This window comes from Lasioglossum baleicum, chromosome 1 (assembly GCF_051020765.1).
Source record: "Lasioglossum baleicum chromosome 1, iyLasBale1, whole genome shotgun sequence".
NCBI classification, from domain to species: domain Eukaryota; kingdom Metazoa; phylum Arthropoda; class Insecta; order Hymenoptera; family Halictidae; genus Lasioglossum; species Lasioglossum baleicum.
This window is the reverse complement of record NC_134929.1, coordinates 14,447,912-14,473,630: the sequence shown is the minus strand read 5'-3', so window position 1 is coordinate 14,473,630 and position 25,719 is coordinate 14,447,912. Positions and strand designations below refer to the sequence as shown.

Below are 25,719 nucleotides of genomic sequence, written 5' to 3'. Positions count from 1 at the left end.
AACGTCAATTTTGCGGTCCATTTTTGTAAACAAATCTCCACCTATCTGGAGGCGCAGAAACACACTACAGTGATCGCGACATATAATTTTGAAACACCTAGTACATTCGTAGATGAAATACAATTCTATAATTTAATTTGAATGCTGTCTGTCCAGTGTTCTACCATACGTAAACGCGTGGTTACCGAAATTCAAGGTCTAAAAGTTAGTTTGTAAGGCGCAGACCTTATTTAAGAACACGTGCAGCAAAAAAATTCTCTGTTCCGGTGTGAAAAGAGTGGACCGGAGTTAGTCGGCAATTCGAATTTCCTATCTTTTTCTGTTCAGACGGGTGGATAGTTTGTTCGTAACAACACTCGTTACCGCGGCGCTCGTATTTCGACCGTCTTTCTCGACTGCCATCAGCGTCCTTTCTTTTGCTCGGACGCTGACCGCTAAAATTAAAGCGCACCGCTGTAATGAAGTTAAGGTTTCGGCACATTCCCGCATTTTTTGGTTAGATTTATTGCGACACGAACGAGGAAGGGAACCTAGCGAAAGCGCATAACGAAGAAAAGAAAAAGCTTTACGTTCAAATCCTAACCCTGCGTGTAGCACCATGATCAACCCGCGAATATTTCTCATTTTTCTTTTATTTTTCTTTTTCCTCGCACTCGGAAAGTACATTTTAAAACACGAACTTCGGAACGGAAATATGTGGTGAAAAAATGTTGGTAGTAGTCTTGCAAAATAAAGTTTTTAGTTTTCAAACCTGATCGAAATTTTTTACTGGATAAACGTTTACGTGTTGAATTTTTCGTTTCATTTAACTTCTGCGAGTTGTTCACGCATTTGCTACGAAAATTTTCGTTTATAATATTAAAACGTTTTTTAAAATTGCTTTTCAATTCAATTATGTCAATTAATATAATAACGTAGTATAATGTCGTTAGTACTCTTGTTCCCTAAAACTTACATAAATCGTATAACAAATATATGAGCACCAAATTGAGAGAATAAATAACGTACTTGTGGAACTCCATGAGAAAATACATTTTTCATCCGGATCCTCCATAAAATTATAATGGAAGCTCGACTGTGGATTTTATGCATTTATAAATTAAAGGCATCCATATAATGTATTGTGCTTAACTCATGAATATTATTATTTAAAAAAGAAATGAAGAAATAAATTGTTATTGGGTCGTTGTTTCTCTTGCAAATCGGTACAGAAATGTTTTGCGATGCATAAAAATCACATATTATGTATTAGTTTAATTCCCGTTGTGGTTTTATTATTCTTAGCATTAATTGAATGCTCGTTGAACAGGATTCAGTGATTCGAAGTGGTGGACCAACGGAAGCTGTTGAAGGAGCACATCAACGCACACTGAAACACTGTGGATGTTCCAAAGGAAGAAAGCACCCTGTCGTGGAAGGTTAGTAACGTATAGTTAACCGTCGGTACGAACACAGAATGACATCGGTCGGTTCCTAAATTCTCTTAAGCTCGCCGAGTGAAAAAGGGAAGGCCGAGGAAGTACTTTCCTGATTTGTTAATACCCACTGGATTTTATGGTGGATTTAGCTGGTGATGTTACTCAGTGATTTATTTTCGATCGCATGGCAGCGAGGTAATGGATTTTTCGTACCGTCCTATTCACCGTAATGAGATAAAATGCTTTTAATGTACGCCTCAAGAACGCTCCGAGGAAAATTCGTTTCATATTTAAAAATTTACGTTTCAAAGCTTATTCGCATTTGAAAGAACAATGTTAAAATAGGCGAACTCTGGGCTTGGGAAATCTTTTATAGGGTAATTCTGCGTGCGTTAAAAAATCGAGAGTGAAATAATTATTCATACGATAATTGATAGAAATGTTACACAAATTGGAGAAAATGTAATAATTTATTCAGTTGTAATTTTTCGGGTCCATTTTATTATTCGACTAATGGAAAAATGCGAAATTTAACATTTAATTCGCAAATTTGTCATAAACTGTGCAAGATTTATTCGATGGTATCGAGGCTCGGAGAAGTTCGATAATGAACTAAACGGTACAGTCAACAACAAATACGTATTGCAAAAAATTTTCCTCTCACTAAATAGTAAAATTGTTACATTCATTAGAAGTTTTGGAAAATATGTTGAATTTTATCTGATAGTAAATAACAGCTTAGTGTAATAAAATTTATGTGAAATTGGCTATTCAAAACTATTTTCAATCTCCTGGTGTTTTGCATATTTATATCGTATCAAATAAACCATATATAAATTTGCGTAGTTGAATACAATTTTGCATAAAATCATTTTTCAGATTCTCTTGTCCATATAGCTTCTGTACACTTAATTTTCTGCATATACAGGGTGTCCCAAAAATGTTGTATGTCCTTGAGATAGGCGACTCCCAAGGTCACTTGAAGTAACTTTTTCCTTTCGGGAAATATGTTCCCCGCGGTTTTGTTCAAGAGTTATTAACGAAACACATGGACCAATCGGAGCGCGGTTTCAGCGGACGAAGTCTAACTCGGCCAATGCCACGGGAGCTGCTGCACTGTAGCCGCGTTCTGATTGGTCCGTGTTTTTCGTTAATAACTCTTCAACAACATAGTAGTAAATATTTATTGTATATAATCTAGCCTTACCTTACACGACCATTAAATATAGAATAACGTTGGTACACAGAGCTTAACGGTTACCTTTTATTTAGGTCCGGCCACCAAGAGTGCTCTTTAGACGCCCTGTTCCGTACTGAGAGGATTAAAGACCCATAAACTTGCCGACGAGTGGTCTACAATGTGTCAATTGTCGTTGAAGATAGTGTGATTATTGCATTTTCTAGGCCGTTGATAATTGTCGGTTGCACTATCAATCTGAAAAACATGGCAATCAGAAAGCTTTTCTGTTTTTCTCCACTCCGTGATCAGATTCTTAACCCTAAACCTACCACGACCAAATGACCCATTTTAGATTTTCTATTTGACAATTATTAAAATTGTAAAGGTGTTTTCATGGGAATTTATTGAACATATTTTTTAACTCCAGTATATATTATAGTAAAAATCGCACAAAATATAAATTTTAATCTTGTTATTTTTATATATAATACTATATACATCAGTCACTTTTGATGATTGGTAGGTTTAGTGTTAAGAGGCCCTTCTCAATCCTCGACGCTCTCTAATGCCAGATCTAGAGTGAAATAGCGCCGGGCTATCTGCCTTCGATGTCCCCCATAATAAGGTATCGCTACATACATATAAATATGTCAAGTTGAAGGGTTAACTAGCCTCAATTTCCCCTACTTTCTCGATTCCTCACTCGCGTAGCTACGAAGCAGTTTCGGACGGTCCAAATCAGTAGAGTATACATCGTTGTAGAGTCGCAGATCAAGACTTGTGTTCCCATTCTACCTTCCCCTTCTGCGATGCTATTCTATGTATATGTCAGCGTCGCCAGAAGCTACCGAAACGGGTAGTTTTTTCCTCTCCTCCTTTTCCCCTTCTACTATCTCATTCTACTACCATGAGCATCCTCCAACGTCCCCCACTAAGACCGTAGACCACGGTGCCCGTGCCGTAGACTGGTCTGGTTATCAGAGAGGGGGTAAACTGTATTTTCCTCGATTTCCTCGATCTGGCGACACTGGTATATGTCACAATGTCACGCGACTAATTCGTGATTCTTCCCTTCACCTGCTGATTCTGTATCCCTGTTTAACAAAATTGAAGGACGATGAGCGGTAGCGGAAAATAAAATAGAAATCGCAAATATAAACCGTGTACATAAGTGAAGGAGAGAGCGCACGGTCGACGGAGCCTGCCGATGCATTACGCGGCGTGGCGCGGCGCCCTCTCGGGAGGATCGATGCTGCGGCTGGCTCTCAAGGGGTTGTAGTCAGTGGCGTAATTTCGCCGGGAACGGGAGCGTCGTTTCTCGCAGCAAATCGCATTCGTCAACCGGGTGTGTTTTCGCTGCTCCGTTTTATGTCCGGCCTAGGTTTGCCGGGCCCCGGTCGCCTTGAAAAGCCAGGCGCAACCCCCTTTCTCCGTCGGGATGTAATAACTCTGCATTTTCCCCAGCGCTAGGCAACGTCACCGCGACGAATAAACACTACCGGGTAGTCAACCAAGCAAATCGACATTCCGATTCCGCTCGTCTGTCGCGACAAGATTCATCAACCGCGTTCCCAGCTCTACGGGCCCCGAGCCATCGTTATTAAATAAACACCGGATCGCTTTATGCGGTCTAGATCACTTTTACCGGGCTGACCCCTGCCGAGAACATAGATTTACGATCTAGCTCGCGGGAACGCTAACCACGACCATAGAACCCGTTCATTCCCCATTGATTTATTCGATTTTCATCCCGACCACCGATCAGCGGAAGGAGATCCTCACTTCACACCCGCACGCCAAACTTATGGAATGTATCACTCGAATACTTCAGGCCCTTTAACTGCCGAATAGTTTGATCAATGAACTGCACGCGAGCGGAAGCAATCGGTCGACTTTGTGTCGAGGATTTTTCAACGCGCTGAATACCGCTCGGATTCTGTCGCGAACCGGGCGATTTTTCCGCCCCCGTGGCATAATCTAGATCGATTTTTGATCGACGTTCTTTTGGTATGTAAAGTCGAGGAAATAAAAATGTTGAACATTGAACTGGTGTTGCCAGAATGATATGCACTTTTCACTGGGGGAGAGTTCCAGAACTTTTTAGTCGGTTCTTTTTGAAACAGTGCTTTTTGAAATCAAATTTGTGACGTTCGTATTTTAAATGAATATTTCAAACCTACTTCTTTGAGATCAACGTTGATTTTATTGAATCTAATGCAAATAGCTAATAATGAATAAGAGATATCCGGATGAAATATTCATAAAAATTCATTAAAATATTATTCCTATATATATACTGGTGATTAGACTGCGGATCTTTAGGCAAAATAAAAATCGTCTGCATCGATTGCAATGAATAGAAACTAAATTGAATGTTATTTCTTCCCTGAATGATTTGAATAGAGGAGAAATCATATACATATACTTACATCTTCAATTTTAAAAATCTCAATTTCGCTATAAATACATAAAGATCTACAGTCTACTGATAATTATCCTAATAAATATATACATTTATTTATATACAGGGTGTCTCAACTGAAGGAGGCCACCTAAATATCTCCTTTATTTTTAATGGCACAAAAAAATATTTATGGCATAATTTAAATGGTATCCAAGGAGGAATATCATAGAAGAACAATTTCTTTCGTCCGGTTATTTTTTCATAGTTTTTTCAAGGTCATCGTTACCGGGAATACTTTTTTTTTATTCCATCTTATATTAATCATATTCAAATGTATTTTTTCAGCCGCTATAAGATGGAATACAAAAAATTAGTTTTCCCTATAAAAAAATAACGATGACCTTGAAAAAACTATGAAAAAATAACCGGCCAAAAAAATTGTTCTTCTATGATATTCCTCCTTCGATACCATTTAAATTATGCCATAAATATTTTTTTTGTGCCATTAACAACAAGGAAGGTATTTAGGTGGCCTCCTTCAGCTGAGACACCCTGTATATATAACTTATTGCATTTTATGTTATTCTCTGTATGCAACTAAAATTCGTGGTCTAAATAAAGGTAGGTAAATAGTGCGGCACAAAGCGAGACGAAAATCAAAAATATCGAAATCGCGGTGCTGCATTCGTTTTCGAGAAAAATGCAATTAAAAATCGATCTGATACGCATACACCTAACTAATAACTAGACCGCGGAATTTATGCATTTCTGACAAAAATGAGAATTTTAAAATAATGAAAAGATTAAAAGAATTTAATAATATCTATTTATTAAATTCATCTCATTGAAATCATTAAAGGAATTTTATTTTGCATAATGATTTGCAGTCTACCAATGACTGATGTTACAAATTTCACTAAAAACCTCTGTCTTCGACTAAATGAAAAATCCAAAAACTTACCCGAACTAAAAATATAATAAATTGTCCAAATTAGAAATATAGAAAAATTCTCAACCAAATTCAATTACAACCTATTGAATTACATCAGCCACGAATGTTAGAAAAGGGTATTGCCTGCGAAAACGTTATAAAGACCGGGATTAATTGATGATGTTCTTTTGCGCTATTGGAAAGTAATAAAACATACTTCTGAAGTTTATTTAAAATTTTCCCAGGGAGGGATTAAAATAAAATACGAGGAATTATCCTTGCTTAATATTCTGATTTTAAGTAACGTTGATAAGGGTAGACGTTGCTCGCAATTTGGAAAAAGTATGTTGCAATGTAAATTATACTGTTCACGTAGCCGTAAAAGTATGTTCCGGTTTTTACGGTAACGTAATCCGACTGCGATGAAATTTATCGGCGAACGCACCGTGATGAATGCGAAATTCTGAAATTAATTGATAGAAAACGAATCAGTTGCCAGCTGATACAACGTTTCCAACCAATTGTAATGTTCTTTTTACCGCGGTTGTGTATCTCTGTCGGGTATTTACAGATTCTGCTGCACTTCGGTCTGCTCGATATTTCATTTGCGAAATGTATTTCCTTTTTTCACCGTCGCAGATTATATCTCGTAGCGTTTGTACGATATATATACAACGAATTTATTAATTAAATTAACGAAGGTTTAATATAACATTATTTCAGACAAATGTATTCTTAAGCTTGCTAGGTCGTTGATTTTCCGTTTAATATAACGAATGTGCACGAGACAGCAGGCAAATCAAAATTAACCCCTTGATATATAATTACTTACTTTTAATTGCAAACGTCATTTCAGAGCTCTAAATTAATTTTTAAACTTGTTTCCACTTGGTTGGTGTACCGGTTCCCTTACTTATTTATCTTTCACTTATTTATTATAATATTTTTAATATTACATGTGTGTATAGTTTGGCTCTTATTTTCGACCCTTGAATTTCTTTTACGGCATCCCACAGTGTTGTCCCAAATAATTATAAAAAATCTGTGTAAAGTTTGAGCACTCTAGGGTAACGTGAAAACGTGCCCCAACAAAACATTGAAATAATTAATTTAATTCTTATAAAATCGTTTCTGTCGAATATCCTCTAAACTATTTACGAAAAATATCATTATCTTTTATTAATAAATATCACACAGCGAGAAATGTGTATTTTTTCTATTTTATTAAGGCTCAAGGTCTTATAAGGAGAACTGCGTTTCGACAAACCCAAAAAAATGAACCGTTAAATAAATATGAGCATGAAACATGAAGCATAAACATGAAATTTTTAGATTTTGATCCGACATTTTTGAAAACCGTTTGTTTTACGAGAAAAAGTAATACGACATAAAAAACGCAGCCTGCTCAGATGTATAATGTATAGATTTTGTCTGACATATTTTTCGCTGTGGTAGATAATTTGGAAGATATTCGAGAAAAACGATTTTATAATTAATTATTTTAATGTTTAAGGACCGTAGGACACGTTTTCCCGTTATCCATGGGAGCTCAAAGTTTACACATATTTTATTTAATATTTGGAACAATTCTGGGCGGTGCCGTAACAGAAATTTCGAAAAAAATTTTCTGCCTATCATTTTTACCTTATTTTACTTTGAGTTTTCAAAGTAAATAAACGTATTAACTTTAAGATTAACTTTTGTACTTCCGGTAAGAAAATTAGTGAACACGTACAACAATTTTATGAAGAGGTATCGAAATTTTTCAATGAACGACGATATTAATCATTATTGAAAAATTACTTATTATCAATATATTGAACGTTTCAACAATCATTTTCAAATTGAAATATCTACGTGCGTGTACGCTCCGAAGCGTATTTAATAAAAATTGTAACGATTTCGGCTTCTCCAGAATGAAATTTTTCATACATTCGGCAAACGCGGTATGGAAAAATGTCTACAATTGCTACTACAATTATTGCGCAAATTGGCGTGAACAATTTACAATTTATTGTGCATTTTTTCGTAAACAAGAATTTTCATATTCGGGCAAAATATTTTCCACCTTCAAAAGCTTCAATATTTGATGACATAATCAATTTTGTTCATCGCTGAAAGTATTCAACGATTCGCGTTTAAAAATCTACATCAGCTTTTGATGGAGCGGTAGAAAGATCGTTAACCTCAGCCACTTTTAACGCGGATCACATTGAACCCGAAAATTTTAACAAAATCCTCTGGTTTAAAATGTGATAGGTATCACACGTTAATAATTCCGCGATACGGTACTTATCATCCTTTTACAATTAGAAAAGTGAAGCATAAAAACCGCTAATGTTGAAAATATTTAAAATAAAATTAAAATCATTCGTTCTGATATTCATCTGCGGTCTGAGAATTATTGCAAAATAATGACGATTTGTAAACGAGTGAATTTTGCTCCAAGAATGTACCCGTTGATATTAGGTGTGCAAATAAGTTCTTTCCTCTGATTTTACTCTGATCTTCTTACGGTAATTATCAATATATAGGAATAATTTTTTAAAGAATTTTAGTGCGAGAGAGAGAGAGAGAGAGAGAGAGAGAGAGAGAGAGAGAGAGAGAGAGAGAGAGAGAGAGAGAGAATTTCATCCGGATATCTCTTATGGTATAAGATTTATAGTAAAATGGCACAAAATTTCTCGGTGAAGCCCACTGTGTGGCGTTACAATTTTGACGACACAGCAAAAGAAACTTTGTTGATAATGAAACGTGGACAAAGCCCTTATTAATTTAACAAAACAACAGAAATAGTAAATGTACAGGGTAAATTTTACTGTACCGGACTCAAAATTAGTATCTTTCTCCTACGAATTATGATGTATTTGGTATGTAATCCATTAGATTTGTACCCGGCGCGGATGCAGATCGAAGTTTCGATCCTCTAGGATCAATAGTTGAGGAGCTATGGTCGTTTAAAGTTGAGCATTTTTGACAGGTTTACCGGTCTCTAAATTTTGTGCCTTTCTCCTACGAATTATGATGTATTTGGTATGTAATCCAGTAGATTTGCACCCGGCGCGGATGCAGATCGAAGTTTCGAACCTCTCGGATCAATAGTTGAGGAGATATGGTCGCTTAAAGTTGAGCATATTTCCGGTTTTTTGTAGTGACGACCGCGAGCCGCTTACCTTGCCGCCCCTGCCCACCCCTCGACCTAATCCTAACAACCAACTCAGTAAACGGCGCGGCGTGCGACCGTCATTACAAATCAATATGGCGCCGCCCTTACCTGTCAAAAAACCGGAAATATGCTCAACTTTAAGCGACCATAGCTCCTCAACTATTGATCCTAGAGATTCGAAACTTCGATCTGCATCCGCGCCGGGTACAAATCTACTGGATTACATACCAAATACATCATAATTCGTAGGAGAAAGGCACAAATTTTGAGCCCGGTAAAGTAAAGAGCAGCCAATGTATATATTATACATGAAGTTGCATTTATTATCAAATCAAAAATCTATTGTAAATGTAAATTGCGTTTTGAATTTTGTCTCCCCAGTTCTCGATTATCCGGTGGGTCCCGCTGAATCCGCTTACTCGAGGTCCTATCGTAATGTTGAGGCGTTCTTTATATTTTCCGCGTTCTACGCAAGAGAATTATTGATCGCAATCCATTAAATGAGTTGTCTTCCATGTCACCTAAATATCAAGTAGCTTTAATACCGTAGCGTCACATGATCACTATCTGGAAAAACCTTCCATTTCAACGAACAAAAATAATTGGCCGCTAATGAACGAAGTCCCCAGCTCCAGCTCTTGTTCGATTCGGTCTGATTCTCATTCTCAAGGGAATTTCGAATCTTCCGTGCTGTCAGGCCAGCTGGGATCAAAAGCTTTCTCGCACACTTTTACAATCGTTTTCACTGACTCGTCTAGCGGTTAATTTTTGCAATGTACCGCTAATTGCATGGTGGCGCGACTCTGATCGATTTCAACTTTTCCGATGCTTTTATACGACACACCTCTCTGCTTTCGAGTCTCAAATAGAGCCTATCATTTGAAATATAAATAGTACTAAACTAAATACTATAACAATTATAACTGAATGAAATTGTAACAACTTCATTTTCGAATGTATAGTATAACTCACGAGTTATAATAGTTATAATTAGACTGCGGATTTTATGCATTTATGACCAAAATGAGTACATACAATTTAAAGCTGTTGACATGTGTTAAAAAATAGTTAAGGGCATCAATGTATTAGTTTCAGCTTAACAAGATAATTAAAAGAAGAATACAATTTTTATTTGGCTCCTGTGCCCTGCAATCAATGCAAACATTTTTGATTTTGCATAAAGATCCGCAGTCTAGTTATAATAGTATAACTCAACGACAAATTGGACGTTTGGGAAAAATTGGTGGTTCGATAAATACAAATGTTTATATACAACTAGAATTCTATAGAATGATTCTAGGTTTCAACCTGAAACCTATGTAATACTAAACGGTTTTGTTTGAAAGTACTTACTTAAGCAAGTATTACTATGTTTTTACCACAGGTGTTGGAGCGAAGTGGGAAATGGTCTTCTTCCTTTTGTAATAGCCAGTCAATAAAATGCCCTAAGGATAAGGAAATGCCCTAGCACTATGTTTTCGTATCAGTTGATACTGCATGATATACTGCAACACGGCAGGATGAAGCTGCATGATTATGTTCAGATAAGTTTTTCTACCCCTTTTCATGAACCACAACAAGTTTAAATGGTATTTAACACCATTGCACACGCGCAAGTATAGTAATGGTTGTGAGATTTGAATTTTGCCGCATAATCGAGCACATAATCAGTTAGTAGATCAATTATGCATTCATACATTGCAATTTTGCGTCCATAAATGCCCGAATTTTGGCGCATAGCCAAAAGACATAGTCGATTATAACTATTTCAGTGAATCATTGCTACGAAAATCGTCATACTTTTAATGCATTTGTCGAGTCGTTCCTTCTAAAACATTTATTTTAAATTTCTATGTCACATTTATGTTACAAGTGCTGTAGAATAGCGTGAAACTTGTTTAATTAATTAATTATAGTATCACTTTGCAAATACGGTACAACACTCACACTTTAAAATAATTTGGAGACATTTAATCGATACACATGTTTATTTCCATTTCTGAATCGTCAATGTTTGAACAAATACAATATTTATATCTTTTGTTTGTATCTTTTTATTTTTATATTCTTTTTTCACTAATCCAAACAGAAATAAGAAGAGAAGACTATCTACGTGCGTCGGTCTCCACCTCTAATGCTCCTATACCGCTCTGACGTCATACGCTACATACTATGTGTGACCGCTTCAGCCAATATTTCGGCCAGAGCCGAAAATGCGTGTGGAGAGAGGCGTCCCCATTCCACTCTGATCCAATCAGCCGAGCATTCGTACCTACGTTACCGCATTCCTGCCAGGGACCTTCTTCTCAACTCACCACGATATACGTTTAATGTTGTAATTTTCTTGGTGAAAAATAAAGACTATTACTTACAACAGTTAGTGTGTTCTTTTTGCCCCACCCTGTACATTACTATTCGATAGTAAACTAAGTTCAACATCTTCGAAAATTTTGAATAGAGAAAAATATTTCACATTAGTCAAACATTAAGTTTTGTATTAGGAGAATCTTCGTTTTAGAAAATTTTCGAGCGTCTGGCTTATCGTTGAGTTGCACTACTGAAATTCGTGCCACCTCCTTAGGTGTCATATTCTCCTAATACAAAACTCGATTTTCGAGGTTTTCGAAAAATTTTCAACCGTATGGCTTGATATTGAGTTGCACTACTGAATTTCGAAAATTTTCGAGCGTCTGGCTTGATATTGTGTTGCACTAATGAATTTTCGAGATACCTCCTTTACTAGCATGTTCTAGTACAAATCCAAAAATATCGGAAAATTTTCGAAAACCTCGGAAATTGAGTTTTGTATTAGGAGAGAATGATATCGGAGGAGTTGGCACGAAATTCAATAGTGCAACTCAACGACAAGTCAGTCGGTCGAAAATTGGCAAAAACTTTCGGAAATCTCGAAAATTGAGAAAGTGTTAGGAGAATATGATGCCGAAGGAGGTGGCACGAAATTCAGTAGTGTAACTCAACGACAAATTGGACGTTCGTGAAAAATTGATGGTTCAATAAATATATTCGCAGATATGCTTTTTATTATATTGTCTTTATTGATTAATTGTGGATTCATACATAGACTGTTTGTAATTTCCATGTACACGACTTATATTCTAAGCATTTATAACAAGAAGCTCTAACAATAGAACAATACTGCTGACTGCGGTCACAGCCGATGCACAGACAATTATATTAGATGATTAGTTGACTGCTATACTGCTATACCTCGTTTATGCTGCGGCAGCCAATGGATAAACCTGCTAGCACCATTTGTCGCAAACGCTCGAGACACTATGCAGTATGTTCAGTGACGCCAGATCAGGGAAATTGAGGGGAATACAGTTACTCTCCCTCTGTTATTATCGAATACATACCATGCTCCCCATCCGCGAGTGAGCTCCACAGGGGCCTCCGATCGGATTCCAATTATAACCCAAAAATATCAATTTTGAGAAGAGGAACGTTTGAAAAGTGCATAAAAAATTCCAATTAGAAATTCAGACGTAGAAATTGACGATGTTGATTGAACGAACAGGTATTCTGAAATAGAAATTGTGTTTCTCGATTAATAATTGAAAGTATCCCCTTGGCCTACTCCGAGCAAGCATTAATTTATATATTAAATACAGTTCTGTGAATATTTTTTAATGAATTAATTGAAGCTACTAGTAACGCATAATTTAAAGGAAGCTGATTTTATTACAAGACCATGAATAAAAATTTAAGTTTTATAACCGAATTTTTCTTGTTGATGCATGTTTTCGATCAAACCTGACACTATCTGTGAAGAAAAGTGCTTACCAGAGTAATATGTTCTTACCGACTCGCATAGATTAATTAGAGAACTGCTAAAGAAAGAGTTTTTTCGATATATCACGGTGTATAATTAATTGTCCGAGGACTGAATAGGTGTGCTGAGATTCATAAAAATAATGATTCCTCCATCCTCCATTAATCGCATGGCATTCATTAAGTGAATGGAAACTTAGCTCATTGTCTCCTTATCACTTTGAACGTTTTAGTTCGACTGAAAACTGGCATCGTTCTCTTTCTTTTTCAATGCCATGACTGAATGGATTTCGGGAATGAATTATTTTCTCTTCGTGCTTCATTCGGCTTGAAAGCGTACGTTTTATCGTTTCTTAGAATAAACATTTTCCCCCTGTTATAGTAACGTTCGATATTCCAGAAATTTTTACACTGCCAGCGTTTTGAAGCACGCGAATGCTTTTACCCTTTATATAAAATTATGAATTTTGCATAATACCATATTTCATGAAAATCGATTTAGACTGCTTGTTCAGCCTTTTATATTTCAAAAATATTTTTCAAAGAAAGTGGGTATGTAGCATGACACGATAAAAGTATAGAAGACAACGTAGACGATATTCCTGTGAAATATTGACCACACAGTGACTGATAGTAGCTCTACACTACATAAGCCATTTATAAATTGTGTTAGTTCGAGCTTTTAAACATTTTATCCCATCATTGCATCGCGAAAGAAAATTGTCATTATATTTTTAAGACGTAATATTATTTGACAGACTAAATGAAACAATGAACAATTTCGCAAGTGGCTATTCAAAAAAGTTTCTTAGACAAAAGTTGGAAATATTTTCAATTTTCTATTGAGACACAGATACGGAATATTGATGTTAGAAATGTCCGACAAAATCAGAAATGTCGCTTTTATTGACATAGTTATGCTATTACAAATTAACTTACTAGCCGAATCCTACTCCTCTATTATATAATGTAGACCCATTCGTTTATGTGTATTCACGTTCATTCGTCACCACTTATCATTGTTTATGATCATTCACGTCCGTTCGTGCTCATCCTGTTTGTATGATCGTTCGGTATTCTATATTTATACGTTATATAAATAGCTGCTTTGCTTAAAACAATATTGCAGTAGTTTTTATAAAAAAATTCAATTCATTCGGCGAACACTGCAAGGCATCATCGAATGAATTTTTCCAATTGAAAACGTTAACGATTTTTAACGAAGATATTCTGAAATTATTCGAAGAAGAAACAATAACAAATTACAATGTATCCTTGATTAAGAAAAGAATAAGTATACTTGGCACTGAGTTCCATGAGGGAATGAACTTGCAGAAAGTACAAGTACAAGTTAAAGAAAAAAAAAATGTGTTTAATAAAGAACAAAATGCATCGCGCACAGTAATCTTCCAAAAGGATTAGATTCAGTAGCAAGCTACATACCAAGACATGCCGAGTACACAGGGCGACGCCCGTTCCTTGCTAAAACGCTTAAAATTCCTCAACTTCAAACGCTCGTAACTTTTGAACCAGTGAATTCCGAACATTAAAACCTGGATTTTCGGCATTTCCTCATAAAAATCTCTCTCTTCGAAGTTTGATGTCAATGAATCTGTAATAAAGAAACAATGTATAATTTAGTGTACCTGGAGAACATAAAATCGCAAAGTGAAAAGCATCATTATCAAATATTTTCGTGAAACAAATGTTTAAATACACTACTACACTGTTCTCACATTTTTATGTACATACAGAGCGTTTCACAAATTTATGAATGAAAAATGCACTGCTTTTATAATACATTTATAAGTTATTCTGTTAATTTTTTATTTACGGAGATAACAGAAAAGCGGGCGAAAGAAATGTTTCGAACGTTGTTTCCGGATGCACTCTGCTATAAGTTATTAAACTTTGTATTTTATAAATTCGCCATGAAAGTCCACTATTTATAGCTTTTACCCGAACAACATTCTTTCGCGAATATTCCAGCTAGCTTGCGAAAGAAGAATATAGGCTTCAGCCCTTAGGGTAGTCACGCTCGCATCTTACGCGGCATTATTCGCATGCACGAATTCCCCATCATTCTTCATTGAGCCAGCTGACACACGTGTCACATTTCCAGCGTTCTCTAAACTACCTTTTTCGGTGCTTTGTAATACACAACATAGTTAACAGTATATATGTTTCCATTTTTAAAAAAGTTAATGATCTTCATATGTCCTCTACGCATCAACCTACCAAAAAAAAACTATCAATGTCAGAATGTGCTCCTCTCAATACTATTCAACTCTACGTGAATTTTTTTCCGCTACGATTAAATAACAAGTCAAACAGTTACTTTTCAATGTTTTTTTCATTGGAATTGATGAGTTAACATTTACATCTTAGGTTTTTGCAATTATATGTTTCGCATTATAAAAATAAAAGTCACCAAGTTTTGGACATAATGGATGCGGATGAGGTTAATATAATGATACATAAAATCTATGGGATTATATGAAAAAAGTTACTTTCTGGTTTCCGGAGACGGAGTTCAGCCTAAAACAATACACATAGAGTATGTCCGTTTTAAACATCTATTTACATGATGATTTCAATCATGATCATGAATGAAAACGTAATAAACGAAAATATATTTTATACAGATTTCACTGCAAGCAGAACAAAGTAAATTTGTCTGGACCAGCCAAAAAGAAAAATTACGACATGCGAGCTCGGATCGAAGAAACGCAACGGTTGGAATCAGATTTGAAATTCGATTTTCAGAATTTGCGCGTGCCCTTACAAACCACGGCGTTCCAGCTGGGGTGTCGCGTAATGCAGAAACGAAGAGATAAAGGTCTGGTTGTCTGTAGAAAGGGGAGACGAGATACGTTCCGACGTTCTCAGATCGGGGCGCCGCCCTTTGCACAAACATGGCTGCGCGGCCAGTTAAGAATATTTTATCGGGAGAATATTCCCGCGGATTGGGTGACTCCCGGGGTCCCGCAGGAATCCTCCTGACATCGCGGAATTCCTTAAGATCCCTGCGCGCCGTCCGACCGAGGATTTTTCTTTTCACTCGTCTGCCTCAAGCGCGCCTCGCCTACAATACAGCTCTCCTGCCGAGACGGATAGACGAATAAAAGTTCCAGTCTTCCTCAAAGATTGATTTTACGCGTCAGTTAAACGTATCGCGTCGAAAGTGAATTGTTTTCCACGTGAAGGATAGATACACCGATAACAACGAAAACAACGATAGCTACGGGAAAGGCGTGGTTAGCACCAGACAGTTAAATGAAACACAAAAAAATATGTATGATCAATCCATTATAATTAAATCTTTTTTATGGAATATAAACACACAAACTCTCATTCATTATGCAGGGTGTTAGTTTCAATTCGAGCACCTCAATTATTTCTGCTACTGTAGGTTTTGCACACGAAATTCACCCTTTTGCACATCAATTTCACCCATCAAGAATATTTAAAATTAATTATTTATTTAGATTAAATTATATATTTCTTTAGACACACGTGAATGGTGCCATTACTACGAGGTAAACATAAGACTCGATACTCAATAGGCTTCAATAAATACATTTGTACTTTCATTTTTTAAATACGATATTAAATAATATTAGAAAACAATATAGAAAAATAATATTAATAAATAAAAAATAATAATATTAAAAAACAATATAATTATAGAAAACAAAAATTTTTTTGTTTTCTTTAAAAACAACAAAGATATTCAAGGTGGTCAAGTTAGCTGGGACACCCTGTATATTAATATATTTTGAGTGAACTTGGTACGAGTATTCTAGTAAAAAAAACAATCTGCGATAGACTGTGATTTATCGTGCTAAGAAATAGCGCGGAATGTTAGCAAGTAACTACGCGGAAATGTGATTCGATCTGATAATGGATGATCTTTTAACATTTACAAATGGTTTTTCGTTCCGTTTCTTATAACATGTCATTCGAAAATGCACGCCAACTGTATCGATCGGCGGGGTACTTGCAACAAATTGTTTTTTCCACGAAATATTCGTTGACATTTCACTATTCCGAAATGATAAATTATATTATTAATCTTTCGAGGAAAGCAAACTGTCTTCTTGTATGATATTAAAAATTCTGATTTATGAACATTGAATATTTTCAATATTTATTTATATATTTTCCAAAGTTCAACGCGTCTTTTGTAATTATTAGGTAATTGTATTGTAACCAAACTGCGGATCTTTATGCAGAATAAAAATGTTCTGCATTGATCACGGGAAGCAGGAGTCAAATAAAAATTGATTTCATCCCTTAACGATTTTGTTGCATTATAAAAACAACATTACAATATTCTTAAATTTTTCTCATCTTTTACTGTTTTATATTTCACTCAGCTTATTTTTTTTTATAAATGCATAAAAATCCGCAGACTAATTATAACTGTTAAGATTTTCGTACCTGAATAAATTTATGAACTATATGATATTATATTGATGAATAAAAACTAGTACACAATAATTTAACTTTTTCATTCATATTTTGAAACTTGTTGAAAAAACGTTTCAGAAGAACATGTTTCTATGGAGTTTTTATTGCATACATAGATTCTAAAATATCTGTTCAATGTGAACACCTTCTCGAGAGGATCCTAAGTGCCAATTCTTTTCATAAAAATTTCATAGGAACAGATAAGTTCGACAAAGATAATTATTTGTTTGGAAATTCGGCTTGAGGTAAACTATTAATTTTAATCGAATTGCATTCAGTAACGATTATTAAACATGTGCAATAATAAAATATGTTTCTATTCCACAAGATAAAAAATTTAACTATATTTACACTGTAGAATTTTCAAACTATTTACTCGAGTATTCTGCGAATAATTTGAACACTTTAAAATCACGATATCTATAGAAGCTAATATAGTGATCGTGGTTTAAGGGTGGATAGCAGCTCAAGGAGTACCCAGGCGATTAGCCTACACCTCCATTAGGAAATAAGTAGGGCGAAACCACTGGCAAGGGTGGGCGAACAGGAAAAATTGCCCGGTCCGCTTTAAATCAGTTCATTCGGCAAAGGTACTAAAATCCTCTTGACTCGTCTGGCCGCAAAGAATTTCTCTTGGGTATTTTTCAGTGAAATGAATTATGAAATCCCATCAGCACTACTCGTCCGTCAGATGTCATTCATTTATTTTCTGCTGAAAATACAAATGAAAGAGCGCAAGCTACTATAAAGTACACTTCACTTACATCAGGTTTGACGTGTGTAACAAAAAAATTAAAACTGTCTCTGGCAAATAATATTTCATGCAGCGGTACTGCCTGAGAAAGATATGAAGAATAAACTTTGGAGACGGAACAGTGATTCAAAAACATATCCCTGTCTTTTTTTAAACAAAAGAGCATTGTGAAATTGTGGCAATGAAGTTATTTAAAGGGGCCCTTACACGATCATTAATATTGCCAATATTCACGTCAATATTGACGCTTTATATTGAAGCGCACATCAATATGGTTCAATACTCCCACTCCTGTTTTTGTCTTTTGGTTTTAGGGCGGTGGGGAAATACTGTTACGTACACCCCCCCTAAGATGATGATTGGGGGAGTAGTGTTGGACTCGGCCCCCTCTAAGATGATATTTGAGAGAAACAGGACTTTAATCCCTGCCCACACCCACTAAAACCCCACCGCCCAAGGCCATAGACCCCTTCTCTTCTCCATACCCGATATTAACACCACCACTATTCGTATTACTCCTGTGGTGTTGCTTGACGCGTCTATGGGGTCTCACTCTGTCACTATGGACATATCCTATTCCTTAAATAGTAAGCCACCCCCTTTTTTTGGTTTTAGGGCGGTGGGGAAATATTGTTACGTATCCCCCCCCCCCCAAGATGAAGATTGGGGGGTAGTGTGGGACTCGACCCACTCTGGGATGATATTTGAGGGAAACGGAACTTTAATCCCTGCCCATATCCACTAAAACCCCGATAATACGCCACCCCTAAACTGGGCTATCTTGCCGCGTGTGGGCCAGGGTACAATGGTCCCGATGGACTTCGTGCCCGCTTGATCACAATAACGCTGTACAATAACTCTAAATATTATCTTCTAAAAATTATGATGCCTGAGATATGCCTTTTTCGAAAACAGAAGTTGGGCTTAACCGATTGATTGACTGGCCCTCGTAATAGATAGACTGGTGTGTCGAAGTTCCTCAAAACGGTAGTGCATGCTGCATCGCTGTGGTCACGTATACGGATCGGGACATGTAGCTGGAAGCGACTCCGGCGAATCGAAACATTTCTGACCACATCCTTGCGGCGATTGCGACTGATGGTATGTCCATAACGCAGAACGACGGAACGGAACTCACGCGCGCAGCATCCGTCAGTGACTCGGTCGGGTCTCAGAGCCGTGCGCGGCTCCTGCACCGAATGGTTCGCGGCTTATTAGTTTCTCTTACCGCGTTATACGTTTCTGTCGGCCGCTCGGGGACATGCGGCTGATTAATTATCCGCAGTGTCGGAAACCGCGTCCATCGATGCCAGAATTTCAACGACACCTCCGTTAATATCAACCGTTAAATTGATAAAGGCTCGAGCGGACGTGCTGCTCCCCGAGTAACACTCGAACTGCTTCATTATCTTTATTTATTCAGGACGCAGAAAATTGCCGTGGCCGTTCGAAGGAAAAACACCGCGGTTCGTACGGTAAACGCTCGCTGATAAATCCAACCCAAAGTCTATTACATCCGAAACGTTTCAATATTGGTGCTTAAACGTTCTGAACCAATCATCGACTTTATGCATCATTTTGTTTGGTTTCCTCGGGGTACAAATGGAACCCTGGAACGTACACAATCCGTGCGAGCTGCTAATTTCCCGATGACCTGGTTTTTCTACGCTGACTACTTAAACATTGTGCGCACACCGAGCGAACTGATGATGGAGCTTGCTCTCCTGATAAATGTAATTTCATTGACAAATGCAAATATTCGTTCGGGAGGAAATCACTTTTCATTTCGGAATGGTATGTGTACAAAATTTTTCTAATTGTTTATTAGAAAAGTAGTAGGAATAATGTTGAGATGCGAGGGTGTACCTATGGGCACTGCCTGTTCTAGATACGTTGATAACGGGGGTATCAATCTATTTTTACATGTGCGCATGCATGCATGTTTCATCATTTCGTTTTATTTTGTTATTCAATTTGTATAAATTATACGTGATTTAATAATTATTTTTAACACTTTCAAGCTCACCTTAGATATTTTATTTGCCTGGACGGGGTCACAGCAAGCATCCTCCCAACTTAGCACCGAGCGTGACAAAAAGATGGGTAAAAGAGTCTGGATAAGAACGCGAATAATGCAAATTACGCCTCGTAAACGTAAAAATAGTTCTTTTGAGGGCGATCGCGGCCGAGATTGCCGGGAACGGTAATATATTTTCAAAAATAAAGAAGTTATTTTGGAATATAATGTACATTTTAATTATTTCCCTCAGGTCTTGATTATCCATCGGGCCTTCATTTATCCGGGCTGTTTGTCTCCCGGTCAAGCTCTCTAGCCTCCTGATCAAAATGAAGATTAACATCTTCAATTTTTAAAACTATAAATGCATAAAGACCAGCAGTCCAGCCTGTAATATATCTGCAGTTTACTGAATCCCATCGGAGCAACAAAGTCAATCAATTTAGCTATGGCAGCCATAAAATCGTCCACCTTGCGAGGGTGAAAGTCATATAATGTCATATACATTTCTCTAGTGACACTATGATATATAATCATGATAAAAAATTAATAACAACTCAACTCGGAAAGTAATTTGAATACTTCTGGCTTGTAATGTACATAAAATTGAATAACCACAGTAACGTTCCACGAGCGAAAATATATAAGACATGAGGGAAATCTTGTTTTTGGTGGGATGTTGTGGTGTCGAGAAGTTGGCGGAACCCAGAAGAGATGACGAATCATGGTATGGGAACGGACAGGAATACGTTTCGGATGTTCGTTTATGCAAATTGCCACTTACCGGGGAAATCGTTTGCGGCATCCACTACCATGGAATAAAATACATAACGAGGCGGCAAGGAAGAGTGAGGATGCTGGTGAAGAATCTGAATGCACCTAGCGGAAACCCACGGTGAAATACGCCGGGGAATACAAGGGCGCGTGTACAGCGAGGGTGTTTCATGAGGTGCATAATGAGCAGACATCAGGGAGTCCTTGGGATCCAATAACTCAGCTTTGGGGACCAACTTTTTCTTAAAGACAAGAGCTTTCAATTGTTAGGAGCTGATGGCTGGCACACCGGGTAGATTCTCTAAGGAAGGTCACTGAATTTTCGGAAATTTCGAACTGTTCGCGAAACCTCGTGTTTCGTTATTATATAATAGTATCGTTATTGTTGTTCTCTCGTTGGTAAACAAGGCAGTCGTAATAAACTAGTAATCTGAAATATTTATTGCAACAAGTAAAATGTAGAAAATAGGACAGCAATTTTCAAAACACTATTTCATCTGCATTCAAACGAGATAGTAATTTCATATAAAATAATTCTATGCATATTTCCAACCTATTGGTGGATGTGCAGATCTTCTCCTTTTTATCTGTACACCGCGCATTCATTCGTTCGCGTATTTTTGTACTCATAAAAATTCACACGAAGAGATCGAAAATTCGTGTCAACGGTAGTCGCATTTATGTGAATGCACAAGAAAGACGTCGTCCGAGACAGCCGTGTGTACCGACCGTTTCTATAGAATGTATAATACAGAATGGTGCACGCAGTACTCCAATTACCCAGAATTCAATACTTCGAAGGAAAAGGCTGAAAATGTTGGTCATTCTAGAATAGTAAATTTTGATACCAGCTTCGATACTGTGGCTGCGAAGGTGGTGAAATAATAATAAATAATAAAAAAAATATATATATATAAAAATACTTTTTAAATACCACGCTTATATTTAAGTGCACTAAAAAGGAGAAAATAATTTTTTTAGACATTAGCGACAATAAATAAAAGCGTGGAGCGCTTAACTATATTGACGCAATCTTCGTGGGAACGAAGATTGTTCCAGAGAACTATCCACCAATAATTTTTTTAGACATTAGCGACAATAAATAAAAGCGTGGAGCGCTAAACTATATTGACGCAATCTTCGTGGGCGCTCCACGCTTTTATTTATTGTCGTTAATGTCTAAAAAAATTATTGGTGGATAGTTCTCTGGAACAATCTTCGTTCTCACGAAGATTGCGTCAATATAGTTTAGCGCTCCACGCTTTTATTTATTGTCGCTAATGTCTAAAAAAAATTATTTTCTCCTTTTTAGTGCACTTTAATATAAGCGTGGTTTTTAAAAAGTTTTTTTATATATTTTTTTATTTTCTACTTTTTAGTCTTTACATATCTTGTAATCGATTTTAATTACCACTTCTACCTGTAAATTCAACCATCTTTTGTAAAAGGAAAAATATTGTGTCATGTGGCGGCTGCAAATCGAAGTTTCCATTCTGCAGGATCAATCGTTCAGGAGCTATTGCAGTGTGTTTGACAGGTAAGGGCGCCGCCATATTGGTTTGTAGTGACGCCCGCGAGCCGCTTACCGAGCAGAATCGCCTGTCCTGGTCGCCCTCCACCCCGATCTAATCCTAACCAACTCAGTAAGTAAACTGAGCTCCTCCGATGCGATGCGAAGTGGGCCAGTGGAGTGGGGATGAGTCGGAGTGGGAACACGTAGTGGAGTAGGTAAGCGCTTGCGCGTGGAGTGGCGATCGCTGGCCGCGATGACGTACTACCGAGCGTCGCGCGGGGAGGTGTAATGGTTAAATTTTTAATAGTTTATATCTTCTAGACGTATAGTTTTTTTTTAAAATTTGTTTTTTAATATTGCATTGTCACCCAGTTGTGAGCTATGTTTAAAGTTTCAAGTCTCTAGCTGATCAGGAAGTGATTTAAAATTCGATTTCAAGATTTGACGCATACAACAACGACAACGACAACTCGGCAAGCTAATATAAGCGTGGTAATAATATAAACTAATTACGTACTTCAGCTGGATGCAGAATTGCCAAATAAGAGGAGGATGCACCTCTTCAGGGGAAAACGTTACCCGCTGTCTGCCAGTACTGGCAGATAAACTGACATTTGTAACGGTTTGCCAACCAATATTGCAACGAAGGCCCAACAAAATGCCAACCATAAATGCTACTACGGTAGTAGTGGGGGAAGTGGTACTCTGGTAGTGGGAGCCGTGAAGCGACAACGGGGAAGGATTCGAAATTTCTTTAGATAGTACACACAGTATTGGCAACTTTTCGTTACATTCCCTGCTCGTTGAAATACGTGAGCGTGAAGAGAAGCTGGACATTTATTTCTATAACTGCAAATAAGCTTTCTCTATTCATACTTAGGACAGATTTGTTGCTTTCTGGGGAGGCCAGTAAAAGTATTCTGCGACGCACGTTGAACGCATTGGTTACATTTACCATTCATAGTTTACTTCGATAAACCGAAATGAATGGCACACCAGCGCCAATGATTATGTTATATGCGTGTCGTAACGAACGTTTTTAGTATCCTTGGTGTAGATCACGGGAAACGTTATCCGACCAATGTTCTTGCATTTATAGCGATTCTCACCGACCGCAGAGTCATAAATCATGGTTGAGTTCAAGCTCGCACTCCGCGATAGACCACCCTCCCGTGAAAGGGCAAGTGGAATCCCTTCTGGGGCAATTACGTTTCTGGAAATCCACGTTCTCCAAGGCGATGAAGTTACACGCTGTCGAACCGGTTCGACTCGTCGTTATTATCTGTCACAGATAAATAACCGGCCGAGGTAATTAGCGGTGGAAAAAAAAAGATGAACCTACCGCACGATTTTCATCAGACACCGCACCGGCTCGCATTAAATCTTGATAGCTTAAATCTGAATAAAACGATGTAGTTCGCCAACAGGTGTCGCATAAATATGCTTGGATGAATGAAATTAACGATTATTGCCTCGAGTTTGGAAGCGTGCTTTAAGCAGAGACGAATAGACGTAATGTAGATTCAGGTGAATTCAGGTGCATCCAGCGATTGCCGTATTAAATGGACCAAAGATTTGTGCATGCGAGTTCCGAAAAATAAATGCGTATGACATTTTATTCCGCGGAATGAAACCACGTAAATATCGCTGGTATTTATGGATATATGGGAAAACTATTCACCATGCTCTAAAGAGCTTCAATACGTAAATCGCTCAATTCATGTTACGATTCAATTAATTCGGATTGAAGCAATTCAACGTATTTCAGTCTCAAATCTTCTTCATGACTCCATTTACTTCTACTTGGAGATATCATTATTAATTCTGTTATTAGAAAATAAAAAAATATATATATAAAGCTTTTTAAAAACCACGCTTATATTAAACTGCACTAAAAAGGAGAAAATAATTTTTTTAGACATTGGTGACTATAAATAAAAGCGTGGAGCGCCTACGAAGATTACGTCAATATAGTTTAGCGCTCCACACATTTATTTATTCTAAAAAAATTATTTTTTCTATTTTAGTGCATTTTAATATGAGCGTGGTTTTTAAAAAGTTTTTAAAATATATTTTTTTATTCGTTAATAACTCCTCAACGAAGCCGTGGAGAATATTTACGCAAAGGAAGAAGTTACTCCGAATCATCTCGGTAATCCTCCGTTTCAAGGAAATACAAAATTTTTGGGACGCCCCGTAGATCTTCTATAGCAAGTTACAGTAATGACAGAGAACTCTGAATTGGATTCTATAGTAAGAATCTGCATATTACTGAACGTCGAGTAAGATTCGATATAATATAGGGCATGCACTGAGTGCGGAATTGTCAGAACTTCTCGAACATTCGTGAGGCGAATGTGTTAAACACAGGCGTTTGCGGCGAGTAACTTGGGGGAAAAGTTTACGCGTCAATCGACTTACTAGACAACGAATCAAGATTCTAGAATTGACTTCGTTGTTAGAAAACTTTCACGTACCTGCTGACCTCGTGTACTCGTTGCTAATTCCTTCGAGTGTAACTACGCTGTAACTAATTCGTATTTCGGCTTAAAGAGTTGCTGGTTTTAGCAAATTTGCAAGTCCTTTTATCTCTTTAATTTGTTCCTCGCCTTGTTGTACTTTGAATTACGTCGTATAGACGGAACTTTACTTCTGGGGAATACGACGGTAGGCTCTAAATTGCCGCATAAAAAAGGAAGATAGGAATGTTAGCGAACTGGCAAATTATATCAAGACTTGTGCAGCAGTCGAAAATAATTCTCTTGGCAGCGGAAATTTAAATTAAGTCATCCTGCAAAGTTTAACCCTTTACACTCCGAATTATTTTTCAGTTTTGCTGCCAACAACTCCCTACTATTTTAACGTTTATCCGTTTCACCTCGGTGCGTGACGGACCAGACTCATTCACTGTCCAGCAATCGTGTACGCGGTGCGTCTCAAGAAGTTTTCACTTCAAAAGTATTTGTAGACATGTAGAAACAATTGATAAATATGATAAAAATAAAATCTACCAAATGTTAAATTTAGAAATTCTTTACCATTTTCTCTCGTGGAATAATTTCTACGCGACCTCGTAATTGATCATGTCGGGGTTCAATGAGTAACTCATGTCACAATATTTTCACACGGTGTTGTCGAAGTTGTGTTATTTTCCGAATGACATGATACAGTGAGTGTATTTGTTTCGCTAGGTCAACGCGTTTCACGGTTTTGAAACAAAGTAACAGGAAAATAGGAAAGGTGACAAAAGTGAGACCATAGGCGAGTCCCGTAGAATTGCAATTCTACCGACGCGAC

General features: G+C 37.1%; 1 protein-coding gene and 1 long non-coding RNA gene across 11 annotated transcripts in view; one reads left to right on the top strand and one right to left on the bottom strand.

Moving 5' to 3' along the window:
• Nucleotides 1-25,719, top strand: part of LOC143208911 (potassium channel subfamily K member 6) — a 482,405-nt gene that overhangs the window by 158,591 nt on the left and 298,095 nt on the right. For 6 of the 9 annotated variants that reach the window (XM_076423865.1, XM_076423904.1, XM_076423895.1 and 3 more), the window contains one exon: nucleotides 1,310-1,418. The exons of 2 other annotated variants lie outside the window; for them this stretch is intronic. The gene's annotated coding sequence lies outside the window, so the exon portion shown is untranslated. Of the gene's footprint in view, nucleotides 1-1,309; nucleotides 1,419-13,203; nucleotides 13,228-25,719 lie in introns of those variants that run through there. One more of the 9 variants, XM_076423931.1, reaches the window with a different exon arrangement.
• Nucleotides 11,682-25,719, bottom strand: part of LOC143208951 (uncharacterized) — a 31,244-nt gene continuing 17,206 nt past the window's right edge. The window contains exons 2-3 of one of the 2 annotated variants that reach the window (XR_013009014.1): nucleotides 13,831-14,503; nucleotides 11,682-12,642 (exon numbers count right to left, since the gene is read on the bottom strand). This is a non-coding gene — a long non-coding RNA (uncharacterized LOC143208951). Of the gene's footprint in view, nucleotides 14,504-25,719 lie in introns of both variants that reach the window. The other variant, XR_013009015.1, reaches the window with a different exon arrangement.